Source organism: Salvelinus fontinalis, chromosome 12 (assembly GCF_029448725.1).
Source record: "Salvelinus fontinalis isolate EN_2023a chromosome 12, ASM2944872v1, whole genome shotgun sequence".
Lineage (NCBI taxonomy): Eukaryota > Metazoa > Chordata > Actinopteri > Salmoniformes > Salmonidae > Salvelinus > Salvelinus fontinalis.
The window spans coordinates 44944237-44951602 of NC_074676.1; positions in this window are offsets into that span (position 1 = coordinate 44944237).

A 7366-nucleotide genomic window follows, 5' to 3' on the forward strand; every position below is an offset into this window, starting at 1 on the left:
GCACAGTCCGTGTAGTCAGCTCAGCTATCACCATTGAGACCGTGTCTGTATGCCCTTGATCTAGGTTGGGCAAAAGTAAACATGGCGGCTTTAGCAATCTCACTGGAATATAAACCTCCATTCATGTCATTATTGAAAGAGATTGTGATATCGAACAACTCAAAATATGGTTACTTAATGTTAGATCTCTCACGTCCAAGACGGTCATGGTCAATTAACTAATCACTGATCATAATCTTGATGTGATTGGACTGACTGAAACATGGCTCCTCCTGGTTACACCAGTGACCATATTCCCTGTGAGGTGTTGCTAACATTTACAACAGCAATTTACCTAAAAGAAAATGACCTTTCGTCCTTTGAGCTTCTAGTCATGAATTCTATGCAGCAAATTCAATCACTTTTTATGATGAATTCATGAATTTCTTCGACAAAAAGGTCATGATCATTAGAAAGCAAATTACGGACTTCTCTTTGAATCTGCTTATTTCTCCAAAGCTCAGTTCTGAGTGCACATAACTGCCAGGACCTAGGATCAATGGAGACACTCAAGTTTTATAACCATGTATCTCTTGACACATTCATGAAAATTATCATGGCCTCTAAACCTTCAAGCTGCATACTGGACCCTAATCCAACTAAACTACTGAAAGAGCTACTTCCTGTGCTTGGCCCTCCTATGTTGAACATAATAAATGGCTCCCGATACACCAGATGTGCACCAAACTCACTAAAAGTGGCAGTAATAAAGCCTCTCTTGAAAAAGTCAAACCTTGACCCGGAAAATGTAAAAAAAAACGAATCGGCCTATATCGAATCTCCAATTCCTCTCAACATTTTTTGAAAAGCTGTTGTGTAGCAACTCATTGCCTTCCTGAAGACAAGCGACGCTTAAGTCTGGTTTTAGACCCCATCATAGCACTGGGACTGCACTCGCGAAGGTGGTAAATTACATTTTAGTGGTGTCAGACCAAGGCTCTACATCTGTCCTCGTGCTCCTAGACCTTAGTGCTGCTTTTGAGCCCATCTATCACCACATTCTTTTGGAGAGATTGGAAACCCTAATTGGTCAGGGCTTTCTCCTATAGATCTCCATTTTTATGGAATGTTCTGCCTATCCATGTGAGAGACGCAGACTCGGTCTCAACCTTTTAAGTCTTTACGGAAGACTCATCTCTTCAGTAGGTCCTATGATTGAGTGTAGTCAGGCCCAGGGGTGCGAAGGTGAACGGCAAGGCACTGGAGCGACGAACCGCTCTTGCTGTCTCTGCCTGGCCGGCTCCCCTCTCTCCACTGGGGTTCTCTGCCTCTAATCCTATTACAGGGGCTGAGTCACTGGCTTACTGGTGCTCTTCCATGCTGTCCTTAGGAGGGGTGCGCCACTTGAGTGGGTTGAGTCACTGACATGATCTTCCTGTGTGGTTTTGCGCCCCCCCTCGGGGTCGTGCGGTGGAGGAGATGTTGTCGGACGGGGCCAGTGTAAACCTCCACCCGTCTCAGATTCCAGTATCAATGCTGCAATAGTCTATGTGCCGGGGGGGCTAGGGTCAGTCTGTTATATCTGGCGACCTCTGAATGATCGGCTATGAAAAGCCAACTACCATTTACTCTTGAGGGACTGATCTGTTAAACTCTCTACAACCACTGTGATTATTATTATTTGACCCTGCTGGTCATCTATGAACGTTTGAACATCTTGGTCTTCTTCTGTTATAATCTCCACCCGGCACAGCCAGAAGAGGACTGGCCACTTCTCATAGCCTGGTTCCTCTCTAGGTTTCTTCCTAGGTTCTGGCCTTTCTAGGGAGTTTTTCCTAGCCACCGTGCTTCTACACCTGCATTGCTTGCTGTTTGAGGTTTTAGGCTGGGTTTCTGTACAGCACTTTGTGACATCAGCTGACGTAAGAAGAGCTTTATAAATACATTTGATTGATTGATTTATTTCCTATGGAGGATTGACAGTTTAATTTAGAATAATGAATATTCCCACGCAAGTCAACATTCTTTGACGTGTGGACCTCCAGCCATCTTTGTAGTACATTTGAAAGTTTACATTTCTACTTTATTCACATTTTAGTACATTTATCAGATATTTAAATGTACGCTATTTGTCTCAAACGCATTAAGGAATGAAATTCAACAAATTAACTTTTAACAAGGCACACCCGTCATTTGAAATGCATTCCAGGTGACTACCTCATGATGCTGGTTTGAGAGAATGCCAAGTGTGTGCAAAGCTGTCATCAAGGCAAAGGGTGGCTACTTTGAAGAATCTAAAATATATTTTGATTTAACATTTATTTTGGTTACTACCTGGTTGCATATGTGTTATTTCATAGTTTTGATGTCTTCACTATTATTCTACAACGTAGAAAATAGTAAAAATGAAGAAAAGCCCTTGAATGAGTAGGTGTGTCCAAACTTTTGACTGCTACTGTATATGTATACACTCATGAAGTACTGATCTCTCTCGCTTTCTCTCCCTCCTGCCAGTGCTGATAGTCACCATCACCCTGGCCTCTGCCTCAGGGAAGTATTCTGCTGATGGCCATTGTTGGCTCAGCGTGCACAACGGGGTCATCTGAGAATTCGCAGGTCCCGTCATCTTCATCGTTATGGTGAACACTCAAGTAAACCATTGCTCAACCATTACCCAAAGTACCCTGCAACCATTCTCGGATATTATTCCCCCAACATCCCCATAGTATTTCTCAGGCACTAATATAAAGTTTATTTGTGTTCTCTGGTCATGTAAACATCATGGTTCTGACCCGTGTGGTGGTCATTACCATCTCCACAGTCAAGAGGAGGTCTAAAATGATGCCCATGACGGACAACGGTCCTGTGGAACTGGCCCACGTGCAGATCAGGTAGTCACCACACAGGGGCACCATTTCACTACTATTACTATTACTGCTGTTACAGTACTTAGACAGTTACTTTCACATACATTTAAAGTAAGTATTCATATATATATATATTTTATTTTGTTGTTGAAAAAGACAAGTATTTCAATATTTTAATGCATTGGGAAATAGATTTGTGAAAGTATTTGGAAAAACTCATACACCCCCATGGTATTTGAAAACAGCATTTTAAATAAGTTTTTGACCATTCTGATCAAATAGAATTTGGTAGCCCAGTTCTGTTACAGTATTTGCTCTATCCTTCTACAGAATATTTTCTATTTTTTTAAATGTAGGCTTAGTGGATAGTGTGTAGGGGTTGGTAGTTTTTCCCTTGTTTTGTTTCACTGTATATAATACAGTGAAATATGATTGTACTCTGTCCAAGGTTGCTTCCATCATTTTTATAGACTGGTCGTTGTCACTTAACACCTTGTTGCCATTTTGATTTTGTGACATGAGTTTGAATGATACCTACAGTAAACACAGTATATTATATATTCCCTGAAGTGCTGTTTACTATCGATCAGGGTAAATAATTTCGTAGAAACGTTAATTCCCGCAACTCAGCTGCACGGGTCACAATAGGAACTCTGTGGAGGAATATGTTGGCGTTGAGCTTCAGCCGTCCCGATGGCAGTCCGGGTGGTAACTAAAACACATTCCTCCGCTGAATAAACTAGAGCCTTTGCCCGCCCCATAGCTGGTGCGGTTTAGCGGCCACCTGAACTGTAAGTTAATTTCATCCTAAACAGAATTAGGGAGTGATGGACGGGGAGTTTCAGTGTGAAGTGCTTGGGTTGGGTGGGTAATGGGGAAACTGTGTCTCCTAGCAAGGTGCCCAGTCCTTGATTTTGTGTCAAGTGGCTTGTGTTTGCTTTCTCTCAGGACTGCTGTGAAAGCGTTGCTGGTGCTACTGCCAATCCTGGGCCTGAACTGGCTCTGCGTCATTCTGGTGCCTTCTCCTTAGGCATGGCCTTATGTCTTCATCCTCCTCAAATCACTGCAGGTACTTGCCACATATTCTAATCAACAAAAAAACTTGACTTCTTTCTCTCACTCTGTTCTCTTTCTCTCCTTCTCCCATTCTCTGTCTTTCTCCCATTCTCTCTCTTTCAGTTGTTCTTTCTCTCCCTCTCTGTTCTCTTTCTCTCCCTCTCTGTTCTCTTTCTCTCTTTCTCCCATTCTCTGTCTTTCTCCCATTCTCTCTCTTTCAGTTGTTCTTTCTCTCCCTCTCTCTTTTCTCTCTCTCTGCACCCCGTTATTCTCGCTCTTTCTCCTATATATATGTAGTCTTTCTCTGCACTCTCGTTCACTGATAACACCACCTCTTTCAATGTGTTATACAAGAATGGCTGTATTGGGCTGTGTGATCTTTCACTATAGGCCTATTTCAATGGAAGCCTACCCAGTAGAGGTACAAACTGTGTTGATTGGAGAATTTACAGGGATTTCAAGACCACTAGTCACTAATGGAAGACGAACTGACTCAAGTTTCAGTTAAGACTGTTGTTCTTTGAACGGCCTCTGGTTTTTCTGTGAGAATAACGTGGTGCTGTGTTAGAACCAAACTCCCAGATGAAATGAGGAAAAAAATATGCGCAATCAATATTTGTGGGAAATAAAGTTTTTTTTGAAGGACTTACTATACCGTCAAAAACATCCCATTTTCTTCTTCTGTTAAATCAGAAAGCTTTTCCATTATACATTCTCGGGATTCTCTTATTCTCTCCTGAAAGAGAGCAACAAATTCTCAAGGTTTCAGTTTGTATTTCTTGGAGACAAGGTTGACTTTGACAGGAAATGAGTAGCGCTCTGCTTGTGTTAAACAGGTGCTCGTGTTTATAAATGAAAGTGCAAATGTACAAAATCGTTTCATGAGATACTGCAAAATGTACAGGCTGACATTTTGATTGGCAGTTGTGTTCATGTTTTTTTCCCTTGTCATTAAATACATGTTGGTGAAAAGAATTGTTATAAAAATATACAGTTATTTTATTTCATCTTATTATTAAATGAACAATTTGCAGTTTTCAGTTAAATTTACCACAGCCTGATATTGGCTTCAGTATTTTTTTATACAGTGAAATAAGGTATTTTGTTAGGTTTTATCTCGGTATTGTGTCCAGGATTTAACCTACATTTGACTTCCAACGCATAATCAACATCATCTCGAGAACTATTTGTTTTCACAAGAAAACATGAATTCCAGTGTAACTTAATTTATCTTGCTTGGCTGTGAGAGAGTAGAGTTATTCTCTGATTGCATTCTACCCTGGTGTGTGGTCTACCCTGGTGTGCGGTCTACCCTGGTGTGTGGTCTACACTGGTGTGCGGTCTAACCTGGTGTGTGGTCTACCCTGGTGTGTGGTCTACCCTGGTGTGTGGTCTACCCTGGTGTGCGGTCTACCCTGGTGTGCGGTCTACCCTGGTGTGTGGTCTACACTGGTGTGCGGTCTAACCTGGTGTGCGGTCTAACCTGGTGTGTGGACTACCCTGGTGTGTGGTCTACCCTGGTGTGTGGTCTACCCTGGTGTGCGGTCTACCCTGGTGTGCGGTCTACCCTGGTGTGTGGTCTACCCTGGTGTGCGGTCTACCCTGGTGTGCGGTCTACCCTGGTGTGCGGTCTAACCTGGTGTGCGGTCTAACCTGGTGTGTGGTCTACCCTGGTGTGTGGTCTACCCTGGTGTGCGGTCTACCCTGGTGTGCGGTCTACCCTGGTGTGCGGTCTACCCTGGTGTGCGGTCTACCCTGGTGTGCGGTCTACCCTGGTGTGCGGTCTACACTGGTGTGCGGTCTAACCTGGTGTGCGGTCTACACTGGTGTGCGGTCTACCCTGGTGTGCGGTCTACCCTGGTGTGTGGTCTACCCTGGTGTGTGGGCTACCCTGGTGTGCAATAATCACACTGCTCACATCCCTGCTTGGAAATTTGTAGTCATCTTTAATCAATGGTCTCTTTAATTGAGCCGTATATTTAACAAGAAATCAATAGAGATTTAGCCCTAGTCAGATCATTAAGAAAGCTCTCTCTCTCTCTCTCTCTCTCTCTCTCTCTCTCTCTCTCTCTCTCTCTCTCTCTCTCTCTCTCTCTCTCTCTCTCTCTCTCTCTCTCTCTCTCTCTCTCTCTCTCTCTCTCTCTCTCTCTCTCTCTCTCTCTCTCTCTCTCTCTCTCTCTCTCTCTCTCTCTCTCAAACTGTGAATAGTTCTGTTTCTCCCACATCAATAAATTGTTTTGTGACAACAATAATTCATGCAGACTGTCAGTTAGCTCTATAGCAGGGCTATTAGTTGGGATGGAGTTGTTAGCTACTGTAGACGGCTGTCAATTTCACAGTACAGTTGAAACACAACTTCCTCCGAGTTTCTCCGGTAAGCCCTGCTATAGAGCTAACTGGTTAAAACCTCTACAGGATCGGTGTCCCCACCCGCGGGACGGTTGAGCTAACGTGCGCTAATGTGATTAGTCGGAATAGGTAAGACATGTCTCATAAAATGACAAAAAACCTACAACAATTACCGTCTGGACATGACAAGCTGTAGCCAATACGATAGGATCTACACTTTAACATGTAGGATCAATATGTATCTACATTTACATACACTTATGCTTTTCTTAACAGAATAGCTACTGTTTTTTGGTTTTCAAATCAATTTAAATGTGCTATTTTGGTTATTGACCTTAGTTCCCTGACAGATGACCTTAGTTCCCTGACAGATGACCTTAGTTCCTTGGCAGATGACCTTAGTTCCCTGACAGTTGACCTTAGTTCCTTGGCAGATGACCTTAGTTCCCTGACAGATGACCTTAGTTCCTTGGCAGATGACCTTAGTTCCTTGGCAGATTACCTTAGTTCCCTGGCAGATGACCTTAGTGCCCTGGCAGATGACCTTAGTTCCCTGACAGATGGCCTTAGTTCCCTGGCAGATGACCTTAGTGCCCTGGCAGATGACCTTAGTTCCCTGACAGATGACCTTAGTTCCCTGACAGATGACCTTAGTTCCTTGGCAGATGACCTTAGTTCCCTGACAGATGACCTTAGTTCCCTGGCAGATGACCTTAGTTCCTTGGCAGATGACCTTAGTTCCCTGGCAGATGACCTTAGTGCCCTGGCAGATGACCTTGGTGGCCTGTCAGATGACCTTGGTGGCCTGGCAGATGACCTTGGTGGCTTGACAGATGACCTTGGTGGCCTGACAGATGACCTTGGTGGCCTGTCAGATGACCTTGGTGGCCTGTCAGATGACCTTGGTGGCCTGGCAGATGACCTTGGTGGCCTGGCAGATGACCTTGGTGGCTTTACAGATGACCTTGGTGGCCTGGCAGATGACCTTGGTGGCTTGACAGATGACCTTGGTGCCCTGGCAGGTGACCTTGGTGCCCTGGCAGGTGACCTTGGTGGCCTGGCAGATGACCTTGGTGGCCTGGCAGATGACCTTGGTGGCCTGGCAGATGACCTTG